The sequence below is a fragment of the Ictidomys tridecemlineatus genome, chromosome 3 (genome assembly GCF_052094955.1).
Source record: "Ictidomys tridecemlineatus isolate mIctTri1 chromosome 3, mIctTri1.hap1, whole genome shotgun sequence".
NCBI classification, from domain to species: Eukaryota; Metazoa; Chordata; class Mammalia; order Rodentia; family Sciuridae; genus Ictidomys; species Ictidomys tridecemlineatus.
In genome coordinates, this window is record NC_135479.1 from 144,362,784 (window position 1) to 144,385,331 (window position 22,548).

At 43.5% G+C, this 22,548-nt stretch overlaps 1 protein-coding gene across 27 annotated transcripts in view; it reads right to left on the reverse strand.

The window, feature by feature from the left end:
- The window catches only part of Kalrn (kalirin RhoGEF kinase), a 626,048-nt gene that overhangs the window by 529,970 nt on the left and 73,530 nt on the right, over window positions 1–22,548 (reverse strand). The window lies entirely within an intron of this gene.

Consider the following 22,548-nt stretch of genomic DNA (forward strand, 5'->3'; position numbering starts at 1 on the left):
TGGAGAACAAAGAGATGGTGAGAACCAGTGTAGGAAAGCTGGGTTGGGCAGGAGTAGAGAGCCCTGGTTGATGGGTGAGGTCTCTGATCTTTACCCAGAGGTTATGAAAATCCACTGACTTGAGTTGAGCCAAGGAGAGAGATGGTTAAAAAGGGTTGAAATAAGGAAATCAGCAGTACTCAGGGAACAACATGCAAGTGTAGGGTAAGGACAATCTGAACTAGGAGATGCCCCAGGGATGGCAAGGACAGCCTGATTCCTGGGTACAATAAGGACAAAAACAGACAAGTCCAGGTGCCTGGAGAGCTGGAGAAGGGCCAAATTAACCCGAGCCTCAAACCAAGAGGGTGATGAATGCAGAACTGCAGAGGCCCAGGGGGGAAAAAATGGGGGAAAATGTAGTCATGAGGTATATTAGCTCTATTTTAAGGTTCTCTAGGACCTCTAATGAAATGACCATGAATCACAAGCTCAAGATCAAGAACCAAAGCTGGAGGAAGGGAAGACAGGGTCACCATCCTGTCTTCCACTTTTCTTCCAACCCCTGGAGAAGGTAGGACAGCTTGGGAACTATATGTCCCTGTGAAAGAAGTCACAAGGAAGATGGAAACAGAATTCCAGAAACAACGCTGAACTATTCCCATCAATAGAGTGAGTGGGGCTTTCAGACAGTTAAACCTGGAAGATCTGCATCCCCTGCCCTCTCCAGACAACAGTTCTTCTGCACTCTAGGTCATCCACCTTCACCAGGGACAGAAATCACAGGGGACCTGACCAGCACCTTGGTACAGAGGACAGGGGTAAGATTCTGGAGCCAGAAAGACCTAGGCAGAAATCTGAGTGAGTATGAGCGAACTACCCACCTTTCCCAATAACAAATAAGGGTCAAATATCTGGTCAGTGCAGGCCTAAGGGACAGCCTCAGTTAGTGTTACTTACCTCCTGCCCCACCCAGAGAAGGATTTTCCATTACTATTCAGTTCTCACTGACAGAGTTGCTCCATCAACATCTGCTTAGAAGGCCAGTTATACTCTCTGGGGTAGTACAAAAAATAAGGACGTTTCCCCTTCCATTTATTAAATGTTGATCATGTTTCCCCTGAAGCTAGGTTTGGGGCACCTTTAACTGAATTCACTCCTCAAGCTAAGGACTGACAAGAATAGAAAAGAACGCTTCTGTAAATGCTGCCCATGGCCCCCAAATATCACCTCTCCTTGTCTGTTAGTGGCAGCTATAATTATACTATCAGAGATTTACCTCTTTAGTTTAACATGTTTCTTTTAAATTATAAATTATTTTATGAGAAATTACTTATGGAGCTGTTACCAATCCTGAGTACAAGAATACACAATAGTTTATCAGCTGCATGCAAAAGTAAGGGTTTTAATTCTCTAGAGAAAGAGGTGGAGGGCATTTTGGGGCCAGTTTCACTGCCTCTGTTTTGGTAGGCTACTGAAGTTAAGAGACCAGAGGGGCAAAGGAACCTAGAAAAGCAAGTTTCACAGCTTCACCAGGGATCAGCTCTGATCACCAGACAAAAGGGGTCACAGAAGAGCTAACCCTGCTATGTGGAATGACCCTGTGAAAATGTGGGACATTTGGGGAACAATGTGGAACTTGGAGCAGAGGGGGACATCTGCAGAGAGCACTGCATTGTATCACAGAAAAGCTGTTCCTATCTCCCATGGAGACAAAATAAGTGAGATCAAGATGCACCAGGAGAGACTGAGTCAGAAACCAGGAAGTACTTCCAGATGATGCAGAAACTCACCTGGTTGACTATCTAGACTTTCCTCCTGCCTCCACAGTCTCCTGGAAATTTTCCTTCAAAGATGACCATGATCTCTCAATCTCTAAACTGCAGTGTTGGACCTTACCCCCCATCCTTGGCTCCAATGCCCTCACTCCCTCAAAACCCCACATGGGGGAAGCCCCAGGTGCCCTGGCTTCCCTACTATGTCACTGACCCCTCTTGCCCTTCTCTTCACTGTGCTCTAAGGCTCTGCCTCTCTCCTTTTTGTCCCTAACAAGGGAAAGGGCCCACTGTCCTGTGGTCCTCAGCAAGCAAGGGGGCGTGGTTCAGAAGAGTCTCTGCCACACAGAGCAGAGGCATAATGAATTGCAGATGGAATAAAGAAAGCTAATGCATTCAACTGCTGGCCCCAGTGTGACTCAAGAGGATCACACCACAGGAAGCCACAAAAGGCACTGCGCTTCGCTTGGTTCTGTTTCTGAAGGAGCTTCACTTACTCCATGCATAAGCCCTAACTCTGACACACACACCCGCTCAGCAAGTTTTCTCCAAAGAACAACTCAAAGGGAGTATCGCCAACCTCTGAATTCCTCTGCCTCCTCATTATGCGGCTCTTTCATATCCAAGAAGTATGGTTCTCACAAAGAAAAAGGGATAGGAAGTGGGCACCATGGATGGTACCTGAGAAGAGGGAGCACTCTTCTCGGCCACAAAGCTGCCCCAACCTCCTTCCACAGGCCCTCCTGCATCCCCCAGACTCCCACTACTTGCACTCTTACAGCTGCCTTTGCAAGGGACTCTTTCTGTCACCTTGTATCTGCATTAGAGGGTCCATGACAGACATATATATGAACAACATCAGAGAATACCATAGTCCCAAATTCTGGGCTCCCTCTTGTTGACATCTTTCCTTTCCCTGACAGAAGTGCCAGGCAGGTGAATGCCATGCTCTCCCCAGTGAGCAGGATGCCCTCTGAGGAACTAAGCCAAGACTAGGAGTCACAGGTTCAGACCTCAACTCTTCCTCCCTTGACCCACCACCTCCCATCAGCACTGAAGAAAAATTCTGCCCACACAGATATGCCAGTTCGTGCTGGTGGCTGAGTGGCACATGAGAAGAGTCAAAGGCCTCAGGAACTTTACAGAAGGGGGAGATGAGAATGCAAAAGGAAGGTCGAAGGGAGAGGCAACAAGAGAGGGAAAGAACCTGAAGGAATCCTTTCAGACCTCAGCAGCTATCTCATATCCGGCCCCACTCATCCTTTTAATCTTTGGCCTTGACACTAGTCGTTGATTGAGATTCACCTTTTGATCTGCTTCTCTATCTCTGTCCATTGAGTGTGAAATGCTGAGATATGTCAGATATCCTGAGCACCAGGATCCATGCAAGAAAGTTGCCAGGGCAACAGAATGCTCTTCTTGGCACAAATATTCATAGGTGATTCCACTGATAGAGCAGGAAGCTCAGACACCTTCCCCTCCTCCTCCTCAAGTCAGATCTGGCTGACATCACACTTGAGGAGCCATGAATGGTTTTGACGGGGGAGTGGAAAAGACCAGCAAAGTTGCTGTCTTCAAGGTGAACCAGCAGAGAGAGAGGATTTTGCAGTTCGGATTAATGTTTAGCTTCCACCAAGCCTAGCGGTGGGGGTGGGAGCACAGGAAGACTGTGAGAGGGCAGAAATGGCATTGATTGTGGGAAAGGATGCCTGAAACTACAGTGCCAGGACAGGGCACTCAGGACAGGCCCTGTAAACTAAGATACTAGCCTGTTGGGGCCAGTGGGAGTGTCCAGAAAGAGCCTTAGGCTCTGGCCAGGGCCGTTTTGATCTCCCTGGTTGTCCATACTTCCTCCCAGCCCCACAAAAAGACAAACTGCACACAGCACTCTGAGGATCAGGCCTCCACTCTCTGTGCTGTTCAGGGAAGACTATGACCTTCACCCCTGCCATCTCAGCCATCCCCCTGAATCCAACCTATCCCCAGATCATCATTTCCAGCCCCTTCCTTTCTCTAGACCTTAGTCTTCCATAAAAGGGAGAAGATTTCCTTCTCTTCTTCCAACCTGTAATATTTCTGGAAAGGGTAAAAATAACATGTAATTTGCCTGTGAGGTCTCCTTAGAGAAACTCTTTTATAAAGTTATTACCAGCAACCCCATTGCCAGGAGGCCTGTGTCCTCAGGGTGGTCCCCAGCCATCCCATCTCTCATAGCTTAGGACTAGGATGGGACAATAATCCAGGACAGGGCATCTTATATTCACTTCCCCTTCTCTTCCACATCCTTACCATCCTACCCTAAATACTCTATCATATTCAGCATGAGCTCTTCCTTGTGGGGAGCCCACCCCACATCCCTGTACATCTCATATTCCTCCTGTAGACTGTGGACTCACTCTTCCTGAAGCCTTCCCCACCATACAGCCAGAAGGACTCTTGTCCTACTCTGGAAGACCTGCTTTCTGCACATATCATTCAGCACTTACCTCACTCTGCATTTTATCATTGACTAATTTGTTGGCAGCCCCACAGCATCTAGAACAGTATTGTGCACACAGTGAACACTTAAACGAATGTCTCTTTTAGTTGTTGTTTTTTTTAATTATTATTCATTGTTCAGCCATGAATAAAATGACTCAAGTATCTGGTTGCTCAGGCACATCCCTCTGGGGGTGGGGGGGAGGCAAAGTTCCCACATCCTCTCTGTGTTTGCCAGCAGAGCATCCTCTGTCTCTTCCCCTAAGCACACCATTCCTGCCCTGCCCTGAGCATTCTTTCCAGCTGCCCAAACTGTCACAGTTGTTCTACCTCACAGACCCTTTCCCCTACTTAGCTAGGATAGCTCAGGACCTTGTTCCTACCTCAGATGTCACTAAATTACATTTCTACCCCTAGATTCTCCTGGATTTCCTGTGGGGCACAAACAAGGTGTAACTTCAAAAAGCTGGATCCCCAGCTTTGTATCACATTCTGGGATATGCACGTCCATGACCATCTTTCCCCGGGTCACACCCTGTACCATTAGTCTGTGCCCTAGGGTAGGACTCTATAATCTCCTGGCTGCCTTGAACGTCTACCTAGAATTTCTGGGTCTGTAACATGCACTAGGCTTGCTGGAAGGAAAAGGTATTGTCTCTCCTTATGAGGAGGCTCTAGAGACCAACAAACTCTATGCTCCTCCCAGAGGTTAGGTAGATAACCCACTTCACCTCCCAGGCTCCCTGAACTGGCCTAATCTGTGACAATGGTGGGAAGGGGGCTTTGCTACCAATAAGCTAGATACATTTCAGATTCTGATTCCACTCACTAGATGAACTTGGCAATTTGTTGAAACTCAGCAATTGTTAAGTGCCTATTCTTGTTCTAAAGGTATTAGAGGTTATCTTAGTGAGGTCCCCAGACCAGCAGCATCAGAAGACCTGCGAACTTATGAAAAGTGAAAATTCTTGTGCCCACCCCAGAGAACTGCTAAATCAGAGTTTGAGGGTAAAGCCAGAAACCCTCAAAACTTCAAGTGTTTCTGATGCATGCTCAAGTTTGAGGACCACTGATTTAGTACCTGAACACACACATACACAAACACATACACACACACACACACACACAGAGAGAGAGAGAGAGAGAGAGAGAGAGAGAGAGAGAGAGAGAGAGAAGAAAACTCACAATCTAAAACAGCAGTTTAAGGCTGAGTATAACTCTTGTTGGTAGAACACTTGCCTGAGCATATTCTTTCTAGCTGCCCAAACTCTCACAGTTGCTCTACCTCACAGATCCTTTCCCCTACTTAGCTAGGATAGCTCAGGACCCTGGCTTCTATCCCCAGTGCCACAGAAAAGAAAAGAAATTAAGCACAACAAAAGTTGTTTGCCTTGGCTGCAATGTTAAAATTACCTGGGGAGCTTTGAAAATTATCCCAGTGTGAGGCCCATCCCACTAATTCAAACCTCTGGGAGTGGGCACACCATTGTAAGGCACCATGTTTAGGATTGAGCATGGTAGGAAGGTTCCTCTCCCATGGGGAGGAGTTCAGGCCAGTGCTTCACCAGCTCTGCCTCCTTGTTCTCATCTGAAAAATGGGAAGTGTTAACATCCCTTTTAAAAGACTCTCAAGTATTTCACAAGATGATGCATGGAAATGCCAGGTGCTTAACGGAAGCTTGGTCTCCATCAGCTCCCTTCCTTCCAGTCTTCTGCCCTTGTTGACTCTGACCTGAGCAGCTAGGCTGATGTATTCACAATGCCCACTAATCCAGTCCATCAAAGACCCCTCTCTCACCAAGAATAAACCTCCTGGGTGTTCACAGCTGGGGGCCAGAGTTCTCAGCTGCTGTCTTAACAATCCTACTGTCCTGGGCCACTGTTCTGAAAAATAGGCTGGGACCTTGGGAACCAGACTGTCCTCAGGGACAGCTCATTGTGTAAGCTCCAGCCCTCAAACACCCTCAATCTTTCAAAGAGCACCTCTTTAAAACAACTTGATAAAGGCCACTGCAATTTCACTAGGAACATGTTGTCCTATCCCTGCCCCATCTCCTACTCTGCCTGTGTTCCAGGCAAGTCCACTGGCTCTGGGTGAGATCTCCCAGCCTCGGGCAGTCTTCCCTGGTACAGAATTATTCACTATTCAATCTCCTTTTCCCGAAATATCTGAAAATTAAGGGACTTGGCAATAACTCAAATTCATCTACCTCCTCCCTCCCCGTAAAGCATAGGAGTAGGTCAACAATCACAGAGAAGGCCTGGGAAGCCTCCACAGTATCACTAAAGGAGAGGCAGCCCCTGTGGCCTGCTGAATTGAACACAGAAATGAAAGCTTCCTTGTAGTTGCCTGCTGGGGCTCTATGCATATCTCAGCAGACACTAAAAACGTGTTTGATTTCCTCTTGAGAACAGCCTTCACTGTCATTTAAAAAAAAAAGCAAACTATGTCATTGCTTTATAGGCAAACCTTTGTTTCTTTTTATTTGTTTGTTGTTTTGTTTTTCTACTAAAACATTATCATTCAGCTTGCCCAGATTTGGTTCCCTTTCTCCCAGACTTCCCCAAATGAAGGTGGACTACTTCCAAATATCAAATTAGCATTCAAAGAAGAAAGTTTTGTTACCATTAAGGAAAATTTTTAAAATTTAAATTAAAACAAAAACAACAATAACAACCCTGTACCACCAGATTGAAAACAGTTCCCAGAAGGCAGATCCCACCAGCCAGCAGAATGTAGGTGGCATCCCTGGAATTAGTCCCCCTGGGAGTAGTCCCCCTTCTTGGGTAGTGGTCCGTGAAACAGTCATACCATCATCTACTAGGTGCAGTGGAAACCAAACTCCCACGCCAAATTTAGAGGTGGGAGAGAAGCCAGAGAGGAGAATGGATGTGGTTTTTGAGAAAAGAGTTTAGACACTCCAGCAGCAGGAAACAGGACAATTCTCCAAAGAAGACTTCCAGGGGAGAAACGGTATCTTCAGAAGCCAAGTCCAGGCCTGGCCTTTGACCCACAGAACCCTCACAGGAGAATTTAGAATATTAGGAGCAAAAGTCTCTGCCAAAACAGCCAGGCTGGAACAGGAAAAATACAAGCACTATGAAGCTTGTTCCCAAGTCTCTGAGCTACAAGGTCCCCTTTCCTTCTTAGACATCACAAAGTCACCTCCCCTGACTCCATCGCCCCTCCTCTTCCTTTCCCAAATCCTTCCTCATGTGGAATAAGACCTTTGCCCAGGCTGGCCAGAGGAGAATATATTTCCTCCTGGCCTCTGCATTTTCATTCAGCTTTAAGAAGCTCAGGCAAGAAGCCAGAGAAAGAGAGAGAGAGGAGGAATGAGAATTTCAGATGGCACCTAAGCGCTCACCTCCTAGTGCTGGAGGCTCCCTCCCTGGATTTCTCCTCCTTGTGCCAGAATCCTCACTGGCTCAGGTTCTACACTCTGGGTTCTGGAAGCACTGAATGAGCTGCCCTCACAAGCCTTAGGGAAAAAAATGAACATTACCAATGCTCAGCTTTGCCCGTCAAGGCCTGTCAGGCTGGAGCTCTAACAGGGTACAGAGAGGCTGGAGGGAAATGGTTTTGAAATCCAGGTGGCATTTCAGACATCTGCCACTAATAGTGCAAAGAGTCAGTGGGTCATCAAAATGACGGATAATCAATAATTCAGAATAATGGATATTATTGGTTAGGAAACAACAAGATTTTTGACAGCAGTTGTCTTCTTGAGGATCTATTTGTTCAAAAATGAATTTGCATAACCTGAAAATGAAAACTAAGAGTGGTAGGAAACAGCCACAAGAAAAGAGAAAGCCTGTTGGGGATTTAAAATGGACAGCTAGTGCTCCTGGGTAGGGTGTGAATCCCTCATTCAAACAAAACTGCCTGAGTACAACAACTATGAATTTTAGGGATTTTCTTAGAAGCACCCTGACGTGAACCAGCTACACACAGTTCTGCTCATAAGCATCTATAGTCCTCAAATTTACAACTCATATTTCGTAGGTTGGCTTTCTCAATGTCAAATATAAATGACTGAGAATAACTCCATAGTTTTTCTGGATTATAAAGCTGTTTCCGTCCCTGTTCATGGATATAACCAAGTCAACAGGACAACTGGCACTGGGGAGTAGAGGAGAAAGGGACAGGGAACAGGCACATGAGACTCAGACCCATAAGTTGTCTCGAGACCTCAGAATCCTCCAGGACCAATTGAAGAGGGCAGAGGCAACATCTGAGCAGGAGGCACGTGGAAACACTGCAGTACCATGCCAGAGCCGCCCACATGAAGAAATTTCTTGGATTACAATGTTCCCCTCCACCATGCTCACTTTTTCCAGATTTTTTTAGGGAGCCTGAATCAAATTTTCTCAGGGCTCTGTAGACTTATCCCATCCTAAGGAACCACCTACTTCTTGAGACCTGGTTTACATTTTTATTGAGGCTTTCTTGAGTCCTTGTATTATCAACTCAGAGAGAATAACTTCCCTCCAGATGGGGCAAAAGGGGAACTGCCACCCCTGAATTGCCTATTAGTTCAATAGGATTGGGCCGAGACTTCTTTCTCAGTTCAGGAGTTTCACCTTAGACCTGAGTCCTCAGAGTTTATATCTAAATGATCTTTACAGGAAACCCATCTTTTTCAGGGACAAACATCTTTCATTATACCTAAAATAACAAATAGAGAGAGGGACAAAAAAACAGCCACTCGTTACAAGCACACATTAGTTGAAAGCATCTATGTCTTAACATTCCAGTCATCTGGTTTTCTATGTTTGTGAACTGATCTGATTCCACTGATTAGTGTGACTACAGGTGTAATAGATAACTCTGAGAAAAGTCAGAGCGTGACACATCAACAAGAAGTGCTTCCTGAGGACAGGATGTTGATCTTGGTCATTGCTGTCTCCCTGGCACCTACCATAGACCTGCCACACACAAAAGCACTTAATAAATATCAACTGAGGGAACCAAGTAATAATTGAGTAATTTAAAACAATGTACACATCAAACATAAATTTCTTAAGGGACACAAAATAAGGCAGAGGGTTAGCCTATTAAACTGTAGAAAGAGAGTAATAAAGTAAATGAAGCAAAAGAGGAAGAAAAAAATTAAGCAGACATAGAGATCAACCAAAAAGTATAACACATTGCCAAAAAGACAGGGATAATAATAACTGTTGCCCTCGATTATCTGAAAGACTTCAAGCAGGAATGAAATCATATGGCTCTATATTACTCTAGGGAGTTGAACTAACAGTAACACGTCTAAATTAAAGACAGATTTCAATTGCATAAAATAATTTACTAATAATTAGATCTGTCCAACAATAAAATGAGTTGTCTCGTGGGGTTATAAGCACCTATCACTGAAAATATGAATTACTATCACTCAGATATCATCTACAGGCAAATTATGCCTCAAGTGGGAAGTTAAATTAAATAGATTCCAAGATCTCATCCACAACTAAGTTTCAACTAATCTAGAACTCAGTGACCAAGGCTGGATAATTAAGCAAGATAGATAGCCTAGAAGAGGAGAGTTTGGGGTCACTTTGCGAAGGCGGTAACATTTAGAACCATGAATACATATTGGAGTGAAGGGCCCAAAAAAACTCACTAAGGGGATGGGGATAAGAAAATCACTTAGTACCATGTCAGGGAAACTTTAAGGTCCAGAGATATTATTCTCAGAACTATCTACTTAAATTGAAGCCTTCCTAAATTGATAAATAATCCTAACCAGGATCAACTGAAATGGGGAAAAAAAAATTTCAAATGTTTTATCAAACATTTAATAAGTTGATGTAATATGAAGAGGCCATAGAGTTGGAAATTAAAAGAAGCCAACAACAAGGCTAGTCTAGCCCACAAATCTGTAACCAATTTGAAAGTTGCAAATGGTAGTCTCTGAGCTGCCACCATAAAAGAACCCATCCCAGCAGTCTTTGACTCTTGTCATTACCTAACCAGGGGTCATTATATTATGAGTCCTATATTGTAGTTGAGCCAGAAAGGGAACAGCACCTTCTTTCATTTTACTTGGATAATGGCCAAATACAAGTCACTTTACTATGACTTAAAGAGTATTGTGCCCATCTGTTCACAATCGATGGGAATAATTGAGGGTTGGAATGTGCCGAGCACTCTTGGACAATCCTGCGGAAGAGGGCTGGGGGCTTACTTGGTCATTTGCCACTTGACAATGATTCCTTCATCTATGAACATATGGACTTGATGAAACTGTCACTTGGAGAACATGGTACAGCAGGGCTTGAGCCATTCCATTTCCACAAGAATATTTACGTAAGTTATAGAAAGGGAGTAGCCTTTATATCTTGTGTTATATCATGAAAATTCTTGCAAGCATGCAACTTTGGGCTCCCTCTTTTAGGAGAATCTAGCTTTGTGTCCCAAATTAGGAAGGGCTAATTAGATATCATTCCTATCCACCATCTTGGGTTGAAAAAAAGGTGGCAAATCACCACAAAGCAAAGAAATGGCCAAGGGATGTCGTGAGACGAATCTCCACTGTCAGCCTCTCCTAAGATGAAGCAGTGGTGGGGTGCTTAGACTTTGCAACAGTTCAATGGTTGGAGATACCCCTCACTAACAGTGGCTGAGAAAATAGGTGAGGGTAATATTGCATTATTTCTTAATATAATTTTGAGGAAAACATAAAAGAACCTTGATGGAAAATCCTCCTGATTGACTTCTGTCTTTTCAAGTTCAGAAAATTTTCACTCACATTTTATTTTTTTAAGAGAGAACAGAATCATTAATTTGAGGTCTGGCAAAAATATAGAAGTGTCTAACAAGTCTTAGCCAGGAATTCCTAAAGCCATGATCCTCTTTTATGCAATGTCTCTGCAGTGAACATCAAGGTAAATTAAAAAGACAGAAGAGATGCTGTCAAGGGCAACCTAGGGTCAGAAGAGAATGTTAGTGAGTTTGAGGGGTATTTTTTCCATGTCATTTTCCTTTATGCCTGTCTTAGGGAGTCAGGACCTAAACCAAGATGGTACCTCTATCTCACAGGGCCAGGACTGCTCAAAGTGGAAGCACCAGATCACCCTAGTCCTAATTAACCAGAAAAGGTGACAGCCTAGTTGTGAGTCATCCAGAATTTTGACTTCTCTTCTCTTGTGCTTTTCCCCTGATTTCAGGGGAATCAAGGGCTAGAAGTGGAGGAAATTACTCCAAGTCATTTGCTTTCTATGGGAAGGTGTATAAGCAAGGTGTTTGTATTTCCTCTAGACTCCCTCTGGTCTCCCTTGCATGCCCAGGAATAATTAAGAGAGGGCCTAACTCTAGTATTTTCTAGCTCTTCCAGGAATGCTGCACATAGCTTCTGAGCACCACATCACAGCTCCCTCCCCTTTTCATGAAGTTCAGGGTCACTAGCTTCTTGAATTCCTGTTTATTCGCTACACTGTGTTTGACCTTGTGTCTCCCCCTCCCTCAGACATTTCTGTCATCATGTTATTGCCATTTTGTGTCATGTCATGCATATCTGTCTGCTTTTATGATTAAGAACTGACAACATGAAATAACAAGGCAGAAACAGATAACTCACAATCTAAGGTCCTTGATTCAAGGATCATTGCCAGCTGGACAGCCTTGGCAAATCTCTTCACGAATTTGAGCTTCAGTTTCCTCATCTATAAAAATGCCTGTCTGTCATGGAGGAACTTGCCTTTTGGGAAGTGAGACTGGATAAACCAGTGAAGCCTGCATTGATAGTTGAAGCTCGGCACCACTCTGCTGCAATGGTGCCCTGATCTGCTCTCCTGTCCCGTGTCTGGAGTTGTACAAGGTAGGCTGCAGGAGTCCCACCTATCTCACAAGGCTATTGCGGATTTCAAGTGAAATAAAACTGTGAATGATTTGTGAAACTGTAAAGCACCCTCTTGCTATTGTTGGTAGAGACCTTGTCTCTTTTTACAATCCAGTGTCTGAACTAGGATTGTGCCTACTCCGAAGCCCATCAATATTTGGTTTAAATGTCACTGAATGCCCCTTTTAACTATAGTGCAAGCTTTACCACATACTCGAAGTTAGGGTCCCACACACATCATTAAAACGAGATATAGATAGATAGATACACACATACATACATAAATAAATAAATACATACATACATAGAGATTGAACTCAAGGGCACTTAACCACTAAGTCACATTCCCACCCTTTTTATATTTTAAACTTTGAAACAGAGCGTGAGTTGCTTGCTAATTTGCTGAAGCTGGCTTTGAACTTGCAATCCTCCTGCCTCAGCCTCCTAAGCTGCTGGGATTACAGGTGTGTGCCACTGTATAGGACTCCCTGTTTCTCTTTAGCACCACCACCTGAGAACTTGCAAACAATCATTATAGCCAAACTTCCTGGCACCACTCACCTTACTGTCTGTGAAGTGAAGGACTCAGAATTCTCTCTCAGTGGGACTTGTTCTTAGAGTCATAACTAAAATCTCTGATTGCTCAACAGAGAACACCAGAAGAACCAAAGGGAGAAGGATGCTTTGTGACATCTGAAGTCACTAATTGCCCATCCTCCCTACAACAATGTGCTGACAGGGTCCTGTCTTTCTCCCTGAGTGTCTGCTAACAGGCTTGCCTGTGATTAAGAGCACTTATACTGATACTAACTGCTCTGCATCTTCAACAGCTGACACCTATAAGCAGCTCCTTTGTTTTACAACAAAGCATATTCAATAATTAATGGCTTTACAGAGAATTCCAGTCCACAGCCTCTTTTAAAAGGGCTCCAAAGGCATCCCTGGACTATAAAAATGCTTCAACTAGAAATAAATCACCATTTCTTGCACTTTATCATACAACCAGTTGCCACCGGCCCCATAGTCAACCCTTCTCTAATGGTCTGATAAGAAGGTAAGAAATAGATGAATGCTCATGGTTGACTTGCGCAATATTTTACAAACATGAAAGAGAAATAAACATCAGAGTCCTGTGGAGGTGGCACATTGATTTCCCCTGAAGAACTCAGTATGCTTTCCAAGATGTTACTCAAATTCTATCATATTTTAAGTATCTAACTTGAGTTTCATTTCTTCTGATCACTTCAGCCTATAAAAATACATTCACTCATTCATTCAACATTTATTCACTGAGTATTTGCTGTGTACCAGGCATTGTGCTAGGTTCTGAGGATTGAACAACATAATGGTCAAAATCTCAATCTGGGGCTGGGGTGGTAGCTCAGTGGTAGAGTGCTTGCCTAGCATGTGTGAGGCATTAGGTTCAATTCTCAGCACTGTTTATAAATGAATAAATAAAAATTAAAGGTCCATCAACAATTTAAAAAATATTTTTTTAAAAAAATCTCAATCTGATGGCTCCATCCTCTGATCTGCCAATAGAAATAGTGTTTATACCCTCACATCATATACATTCTTGCACCAATAGTCTTTCTCCAGAATTCATGTTTCTCTCCACCTTTCAAAATTATTATGAAAATGACTTTTAAAGCAGCTTAAGGGTAAAGCATTTCTGATTTCTTTTAAAATCTGCTAAGAGAAGGTACTGAGTAAATGAATAGTAACTTTGTGGAAAGAAAAAATACATATTTAATTTTTTCATAAGAACTGTCAGTCTCTTCAAAGGCAAGGATTTCTCTGCAGCACTGGGCATGTGGCTAATTCTCAGTACATACTTGATCAGACTCAGTGACACTACTAGAAATGTTAACATGGTTAATCACACTCTAGATTTAGAAAATGGTAAGTTTAAAGGCCAAGGAAAACAACTCAGTCCTGAGTGACAATTCCCCAACATGTGACTAGGCTTTATCCCTACCAGAGCACTATGTGTGTGAGGAAGGAACACCGTCATATTTCAAATTGGAGGGCTGATTAAGCCACCTATGCCCCTCAAGAAGAAAGCCAGAATGAAACTGGAGCAGCAAGCCTGACTTTGGACAACAAGACCACCTAAGGACACATCCATCATGTGACCCACACAGGGTCTGCCTGCCCCAAGACCTTGAACCCAGGAGTCAGAGTCACCCATCCTATGAAGGAGACAGCTACAGCCAAAGCCAGTCCAGGAAAGCCACACACCCAGATGCCTTGCTGCCACTCATACTCACACATGCTGTCTTTTGGTTCAACCACTTGCAATAAATCTTCTGGAACAGGCAGCTTTGTTCTGACAACAGAACCATAGCTAAGGAAGCCAGTGAACTGGAGCTTCTCTGTGGGAAGATGAGACTATATCCTTTACAACCCTAGGTGAGATCCGGACTGATGATGCTCTCCCAATGCCCTTGGGCATCTGTGAGCCCTACCACCTATTCCACTGATGAGCACATTGTTAGCACTGGCAAGGCACACCACCAGCATCTCAGGAGTGGCACTGGGGTGTTTGTATTCACCTACAAAGGCATTAACCCAAGTCAAGACAGTTCTTGGATACATCAGGGTTTACCACTTGAAAATTCAGGAGACTTACCCTGAAGCCCAACCTCCCCATTCCTCAAATCAGAAAGTACTCTAGGCCCTTCAAATTTAACATTAAATAACCAAAAAATACACACACACACACACACACACACACCATTTTCTATCCCAGACACAATGCAAAACTCTGCTTCAGTCTTACCAGATTTGAGTGCTCTGATCCCGGCTCATGCTGGGTCAACCTGGAAGTATTGCTGCTTCCTTCCTCATCCTTGAGATCCAGGACAGATCCCAAACAAGTCTTTCTTGGAAGCCAGCAATGGCATTTAGTCATGCAAAGCAGTGAGCTGACTTCATTTCCCTCAATAAATATTTCATCGAGATTCAGAGAAATAAGAGAAACCTTATTCATGAGATTTATGTTTGTCTTAATGATTCACAGCATAATTTGTTCCAATAAAATATTTATTTTAATATCTTCTTGGGTCTGGAAACTTCTGCCCATTCATCAGTGACTGCTTGTTTCATGGGTCCTCTCAACAGATGTAAAGACACTGGGAACGGCTTCATTCTTCTCCAAAGTGTGAGTTTTTCCTTCCAGCTCTCTCTAAATGAGGAGCTTGAGCCACATCTGTGCACCGCCTCGACACACTCCCAGTGCTTTGCCATTGGGGTCAGTCAGTCTCCACTCTCTGTTGCCTCTCACCCTGCATTTCTCAACCCCATAAATATTTCTTAAAAATCTTACCTGCTCAGATACCTCTTTAGCACAAAGATCCTCGAGTGGCATTGCTGAAAGGTGATAGAACCTTTAGGAAGTAGGGCCTTGTGGGAGGTCCTTGTTGAGAGGCTGCTCTTGAAGGGGAGATTTTGAGAGCCCAGCCTCTCCCTTTCTCATTGCTTCCTGACTTGTGATGCAATTAGTGGGCTCTGCCAAACACTACTGCATGCCCAAGGCAATGGGGTCACCCCAAAATGGACTGGAACCTCCAGAACTGTAAGCTAAATAAATCTTTTCTCTTTAACCTTTTTTACATATTGCTTCAGGTGTTTCATTGAAGTGACAGAAAGCTGACTAATACATCCAGACACAGAATCTCAGAGAAACTCTCCCTAGAATAAGAGGGGGATAGGAAGAGAACTGGGAACTCAATACAGCACGGTGAAAAGGAGAATGGAATGGGAATAAAGAGCTCTGAGCTCAAGTTTCAATGTCAACTAGTTTATAAATTGAGTCTCAAGGCCGTCACTTATCAGCCACTTCCCTCTTGTAAAATGAGGAAATCTATATTGTTGGAAAAATCAAATGAGATGATAGATATGCTTTATAAAGAATTATAACTACCTCCCAGCATTGCTGTGAAAATTAAATAAGAAGACATATTTCCAGTGTTTAGGAAAATCCTGGCGGATAATAAACATTCAAATAAGACATAGTTATAAAAATGAGAAAAAAAATTGTTTACTTTTATTAGAACTCAATGACTATTTATTTTAAACCTCACTCCCTGACTCATTTACATCTTGCCTAAGTGAACATTTGCCAATACTGCCATAGATATACAGGAGTCCCAGTAATACCCAGGGCCCATCTCATGGGTAGAGGGTTTCTGTGGAGGTGTGGTGCACTTGTAAACTGCTCACATTTCTCTTTCCCACAGAGATGGTGCAATCCTCACTCAGTTGCTAAAGGTTCTCTAGATCCTAAGAAAAGCATTCCTTGTTTACTTCACAGAAAATATACTAAAAGCCACCCTTCATTCCACCAGCCCCAAGATCAGTCCCCTTCAAGTGGCAGCCACAGCCGTCTGCCATCTGTGGTCCCTCTGTGCTGTCTCCAACTGAGAGTTCCACCATTCAGCCCTCCCAAAATCTGGTCCTGGCATAGATGGAAGTGTCTCTTGCCTCCCCTGATGGGATGTTTCTAGGACCTGGAAAATTCTGCAGTCAGCCTACAGGAAGGCCTTTTGCTCTGTTGCTAGCCCTCAAGGAAGCTTCCTGGATGATCCCCGAGAGGAGGTAGGATGGGTAGAATGAGTGGCTTCCCAAGAAGCTTGAAATCCGAAGGGATTTTACCTTTTGCAATAATTAAATGTCATTTCTACAATTTTAAAATCCCTGGCACTGTGAGAAAGATTTACTATGCGAAAGTAAAAAGGGCTTCTGAAAAGTAATTATAAAGGCTTATAAGTTAATAATGGCTTTGTACCTTGTATTACTAGAGCTAATTCCATTATCTGAGAAAACTAAAGACTAATGTTCAGTAACTTGGTGAATGCCTCAATCCACAGTTCCTGAAGAGACAGTACCTACAACCCTCTTGGCTACCACATCAGGCTAAGTACTTCTCTCCTCCAGAAAGCCATCCCAGAATATCTCTCACCAAGTCTGAGTCACTCCATTCTCTCTAAACACCCCCTACCCCACTCCCTCCCACTCCTCCCACATCATGCTTAATGTTCCCTACTTCTTCCTGAAGAATCTTAAATTAACACAAGGCTGCACTATTTTAGCACTCATAAAAGAATCACCTATGTGATATTAATCAAGAGGAATGAATGAACTGTTCGAGAGGCTGAGGCACCAACAGAGTCAGAATGGTTCTGGGCCGGAAACCCTTTCCAAGCACCTTCCAAATCACACCCATTCTTCCCTCCCAAGAAACGACAAATGATAAATGTTTTAGTTATGTAAATTTCAAATAATTTTTTAAATTCTTTCCCCCTCATATGCTCAAGGAAAAATTACCAGTTTTTCTTCTCCATAGAAGAAATTTCTAGTATAAGACCCCCAGAACAAGGCAGCAGGTCAACAGAATGTACTTGTCCACACACCAGTCAGTTCCCCTTTCTCTCCCTCTGAGCTGGCGCAGATCCGAAGGAAGCCTGCAATGTCTGAAATCTGATCTTCCATCTGCCACTTGATCTTCCATCTGTCCCTTACCCAATTCAACAGAGGATTGGGGGCCGGAAAATAGAGTAAGAGAGGTCTCCAGGGGTCTACTTGGCAATGAACAGATGTTAATTTGGACTCAAAATGGAATAGAGGTAACTCTGTTTCCAACAAGAAAAGGCCTAAGGTCATAGCCAAATATACTTTGGTGGCCAGAGGAAACCCTAAGATGTTACTGAGCAGTCCCTCTGGCGCTGCCTCCAGGTATCTAGGGTACAGGTGGTCTCATCTCAGTTCCCTGACTGTGGAGTAAAATCATATGAGGTTTAGAATAAGAATGGCTAGGTTAGAATCCTGGTCTTACACACCATTATGTAAGCTGAATGACTTGGATAAGTCACCTTAACTTTGAGCTAATAAACTAAATCACCCACAACCATTTTTGACAGGCCAGGTTCTTTTTCAAGAGAAGATCTAGATTTTTGTACTATCTATGCTACATCTGTAGGCTATTGTATGACTAAGGAAATGCTACTGAGAAACTATCAGCTGCAGCAGAAGATGTGGTCTCTCACCATGACCACATCTTCGACCAGTATAAGGAGGAGAGCTGGGGCACAGCTTTGGCTTCATGAAAACAGTATCTGGGCAAACTAAGTCAACAACACCATCTAAAACATCACTGTCATTTTAAGATCAGTCTGTACCATAACCTTCATTTGGATAGAGAAGTTTTAAGTCACAGGATTTGCTTCTTTATAGACCATATCCTGACAAATAGATCTTATCTTGAAAAAGGCATCTCCAACTTTGTTGACAATCTTGAGAAATGTTCCTGGAACGAAGGTCTTATTCCTGGAAACCAATTTCAATTTATAAAACTTCTGGTAGTTATGATAAAATAAAGGTCTTGCTGAAGTAAGACCTACACTCCCAAGATAACTGACCATTTATTTATTAGTTGCAACCCCTAGCTAACACTCAAACCACAAGCTGCCCTTGCTCAACCTCCCTGCAGAAACCCTGGTCATTCAGAAGAACCAGGACAGCGCTAAAAAAGGTAAGGGAAGCAAACAGAATTAAATCAAGGGACGCTCCCTCTATAGCCAAGGTCAATACTAGGATGGGCAGTAGTGCTTAGACAGTGGCAGAAAGACCCCACCCATCCAGAACTTTGAACAGACACTCTTCCAACTGGAGGCACAGAGCTGCTAATCTGACACACACCCAAAACAGACATGTGGGTAAAAATAAAATTACCCGTGCTCCAGTGAGAAGGACAGGAAGAGAACATGTTGAAACAATCATGGCCTATAGCCCTAATACCCGTGCTGCTAAGTGACCTCAGTCAGAGGCAGGAAAGGATTGATCAACTTACTTCCCTTGCTCAAAATCTCCAAATGGCAGCCCATTGGCTGCTAAATACAATTCTAAGCATTTATTATGGTACATAAAACCTACCCAACCAATATTTCCAGCTTTCTCTCTTGTTATTTCAAATTCCCCCCCCATCTCTCTCTCTCTCTCTCTCTCTCTCTCTCTCTCTCTCTCTCTCTCTCTCTCACACACACACACACACACACACACACACACACACTCCATAACAGACATGTCCTCCACATAAAGACTTCTTTCCTTGATCTCCACAGGCACAGCTTCTATCTATCCTTCAAGGCCTTTAAGGCCAAGTCCACAGCCAAACTTAACTTCCTCTTCTCTGCTCTCAGCACTTTCTGAGTGCCCTTTCCCTTCACTGTAACCCCCATGAAGACAGACTCTGTCTTGTTCATGTTCATAGCAGGGCCTGCATAGGTATTCAATAGATTTTGTCAAATAATGAATACTACCTCATGGCCAAGAAGTTTCCTATGTAACTTAAGTTTTCTAGTACTCATAAGCAAGAAGTCCTCATAACTGAGGCAAGAAGAAATTCAAATTTCAGTGGCTTTGATCGGATTTTTTTCTCTCGTGTGCTATCTCACTCCCTGAAAAGTCTCACCCCTTTATGTCCTGGAGTGCCACTCATACCTCTCTGGTGATCCTCTCTGTTCTTGAAGCACCCTGCCAGCCACACCTGCCTTTTTCTTCTATTCTAGCTGCCTGTAGTGGATGGAGGATGCCTGTCCTTGGCAAGGACCCCAGCATCTGATCCAGGATCCAGGCTCCAGTGTTCTCAAATCCCCAGCGCTCCAAGTGCCAAACATCCTGAGTTGCTGGAATCTTCTACAACAGGATCAAACCCTGATGGAAGCTAAGTCCATCTTCCCCACTCTGTTCACAAAATCAGCATCATTTGTGTCCACACGTCACACAAAGTTACCATTTTAAAAAGCTCCTTAAACTTGGGCACAGTACTCTTCTCCTCAGTGACAGATGGGAGCCCAGGGAATTGCAAGAGAGCATGTGGTCTCCCCAAAACCCAGTTCCCCTTCCTCCCATTCAAATTCCCCTTCCTCCCAGGTACCAGTGGGTGCTTGCCTCCCAGATGAAATGGCTAGGACACGTTTAAAGGCCCACAGTGGCCATCGTACAGACTGAAGCTACACTTGACCTCTGACGTCCGAGACTGAAGTTTTCCCCAGAGCTTGAGGCTAAACTTCAAGGCAAATGGAAGTTGGTTTTTGACTCTATCCCCCCAATCCAACTCCAAAGTCCTCTCTCATAGCCCAGGCCTCTTGTGCACATTGTCTCTCTCCGGTCCCATCACAACCTGCCTTCCTAGGCTTCCAGACCTTGGGTTCCCTCTTGACTATGCCACCACCCTCTTCTTATCCAAAAGTTAGGCATTAGGCAACATAGGTTAAGAGTAGCTAACTTTGAGAATTTAACACACATAACATCACCTAGTCCTTATGCAAATGCTATGAGGTAAATACAATATTTTCAGCAAGAGGAATCTGGGGTCTAGAGAGACTGAGTGACAGAGTTGTGAACTCACCCAGACCATTTTGATTCAAAGCCTCCTCTCACTTAAGCATACTGCCTAAAAAGCAAGTTAATGTGTGAAATAAACCCATCCATTAGGTTTATTGACACTTCCAAATTTTATTAAGTTTTTCTTTGGTTTTTAAAGGATACTACTTATTCAAATGAATAGCTTTTGGGGGGGGGGCTGGGGTTGTGGCTCAGTGGCAGAGTGCTTGCCTAGCACGTGCAAAGCACTGGGTTCAATCCTCAGCACCACATATAAATAAATAAAATAAAGGTATTGTGTCCAACTACAACTAAAACATAAATTTTTTAAAAAAATGAATAGCTTTCACTGGTGAGATTGAAGGATGAACTAGCACGGAGGTGATAAAAAGGAACAAAATCCACACATAGGGGTACTTTCAATTCACTTTCACCCAATTTGTTCTCACCTCTCCAAAACCCAGCTGAACTTAGGTGTCTATGACCAAGTTTCAACTCATGCATATTATTGACCTATTTGAGGCATCTACTCTGGGCATTTTCTTCGAGAGACTTCTAAGAGCTAGCAATCTATAGCAATGATAGAATTATAAGAGGAACTTCTAAGATAAAGTCCACAGGAAAAGGATATATGGAAACAAGAGGGAGGAGAAATGGATCTCAAACCTGTGGAAGGTTAGTGTTCAGAATTAAACCTCCTCTCCACGCATTGATACTATGGAGGTGCCAGCTGGGGACTGGGGAGAAATTTTGCTGAGGCTCTTATCTCCAAGGGAGGATGTGGAGTCCATCTAATTTCTGGAAGGCAAGGAAGTAAGCCAGCACTTAGGAGGGTTGTCTTTGGTACCCTCAGGCCTCACCTTCTATGCCCCCTGCTCTGAGGTAGCAAGGGTAGGTATATTAAAGAAATGACAGCTTTCCAGCTCTCCTGGGGAAGTGAAGTCCATGTTTCCAAGGAGGATTCTTAACCCTCGATATGATCTTCCTTCCAAAACTGCTAGGAACCCTTGGAAAGACCCAGCTTTCCCAGTATAGTCATATGCCTGGATCAGATGCATTTGGTTTTTTGTGGTTTTTATTTGCGGATAGCAGGCGGGGTGAGGCAGTGCTGGAAAATAAACTCAGGGGCACTTGACCACTGAGCCACATACCCAGCACTATTTTGTATTTTATTTAGAGATAGTACCTCGCTTTTGCTGAGGCTCACTTTGAACTCGTGATCCTCCTGCCTCAGCCTCCCGAGCCACTGGGATTACAGGCATGAGCCACCGTGCTCAGCCAGATGCTTTTGTTTTTATATACTGTGCATTTATAGAAGTAAATTGTAATGTAATTAAGTTTTGTGAATAAATTTCCAATAGCCAGGCTAGGGTTGTGGCTCAGCAGTAGAACATTCACCTAGCACGTGCAGGGCCCTGGGTTGGATCCTCAGTACCACATAAAAATAAATAAATAAATAAATAAACAAACAAATAAATAAAGGTATTGTGTCCAACTACAACTAAAAAACATTAATAAATAAAAATCTCCAACAGTCATTCTTTCTACTGTATAATTTTATTCTTTAATATTCTTGATTAAATGAATTTGTTACAGGCTATCCCAAATTTTCATAGTTTTTAACAAAGTGTTTTTTCAAGAAACATACTCCCTATATTTCTGAATCCTTTGTTAGGTTTGGCTCTATATTTTCTTGCATCATTCAGAGTATCCAGGTCCCCAACTACAACCATGACAACAGCCATGACTACACTTACTAATCCTTAACCCTAGCTGAGCACAGGGTACGATAGACAAAATTAGTTCCTACCCAGTGGCCATTTTCACCCTTCATCCCTGCTTACAGAACCTACATTTTGTTCAGAAATCAAGCAACCATGCACTTCAAGAGAAGCAAAGAGAACTAACTTCCAGCCTCACGGGTTAAATGCTGATTATATTACACCAATCTGGGAAATTACATCCCCTTCCAGTGACTTGCTTAGGAATTACTGGTGAAATTATGGCTTCTGAACCATGAAAGAAAAATCTCCTGAAGGACATCTGGGAAAGGTTTACTTGCTCTTGAAGAGAATTATGTGAACACAGGCTTG